Below are 837 nucleotides of genomic sequence, written 5' to 3'. Positions count from 1 at the left end.
ATTTGATGTTTTACCGGATTCCTGATATTCACGGTACACTAGTGAAATGGTCGTTCGAGAAAATCCCCACTTCGTCGCTACCTAGGTGCTGTGTCCCATCGCTTGCGCAGTGACTATAACAACACGTTCAAACTCACTTAAATCTTTATAATCCTCCATCGGTAATTCTGGAATTCAATATGGTGTTGTCCCACCCTTACCCTTGGTGACAGCTTCCACTCTCACAGGCATACGTTGTATCAGGTGCTGGAAGGTTTCTTGGGGAATGACAACCCATTCTTCACGGAGTGCTGTACTGAGGAGAGGTATCGATATCATTCGGTGAAGCCTGGCACGAAGTCGGCGTTCCAAACCATCCCAAAGGCGTTCTGTAGGATTCAGGTTAGGAGTCTGTGCAGGCCAGTCCGTTACACGGGTGTTCGTGTCGTGTAACCACTCCGCCACAGGCCGTGCATTGTGAGCAGGTGCTCGATCGTGTTGAAAGATGCAATAGCCATCCCCGAATTGCTCCTAAACAATGGAAAGCAAGAAAGTGCTTAAGACATCAATTCAGGCGTACGCTGTGATAGTGCGACGCAAAGCAACAAGGGGTGCACGGTCCCTCCATGAAAAACACGACCACACCATAACACCACCGCCTGTTAATTTTACTGTTGGTACTACACGCGTTGGCAGTTGACGTTCACCAGGCACTCGCCATACCCACACCCTGCCATCGGATTTCCACATTTCGTACCGTGATTCGTCACTCCGCACGTTTTCCCACTGTTCAATCGTCCAATTTTTGCGCTCCTTACACAAAGCGAGGTGTCATTTGGCATTTACCAGCGTGATGTG

This window comes from Schistocerca piceifrons, chromosome 4, assembly GCF_021461385.2.
Source record: "Schistocerca piceifrons isolate TAMUIC-IGC-003096 chromosome 4, iqSchPice1.1, whole genome shotgun sequence".
Lineage (NCBI taxonomy): Eukaryota > Metazoa > Arthropoda > Insecta > Orthoptera > Acrididae > Schistocerca > Schistocerca piceifrons.
This window is presented reverse-complemented; position numbering follows the sequence as displayed.